This window comes from Nanorana parkeri, unplaced genomic scaffold (assembly GCF_000935625.1).
Source record: "Nanorana parkeri isolate BGI_ZX_2015 unplaced genomic scaffold, ASM93562v1 scaffold488, whole genome shotgun sequence".
Lineage (NCBI taxonomy): Eukaryota > Metazoa > Chordata > Amphibia > Anura > Dicroglossidae > Nanorana > Nanorana parkeri.
In genome coordinates, this window is record NW_017306756.1 from 1,056,091 (window position 1) to 1,056,290 (window position 200).

General features: G+C 50.5%; 1 protein-coding gene across 1 annotated transcript in view; it reads right to left on the minus strand.

Moving 5' to 3' along the window:
- The window catches only part of LOC108790618 (microtubule-actin cross-linking factor 1-like), a 23,772-nt gene that overhangs the window by 16,479 nt on the left and 7,093 nt on the right, over positions 1 to 200 (minus strand). The window lies entirely within an intron of this gene.

The following is a 200-nucleotide window of genomic DNA, read 5'->3' on the forward strand; positions in this document are numbered from 1 at the left end:
GAATGGAAGGGCATGTACATGGGATGCGGGATACTTGGGCGGAGGGACGATGGCCTGGGGTGGTGACGGGTAACATGAAGGAGACAGAAGAATGAAAATCAGAGAAGAGAGACAGTGAGATATAGAGGAGGAAGAGAGGCAATGATCCACAACCACCGCTCCATCATTACAGTGCATGTCCAATTCTCCAGTGATTGCTG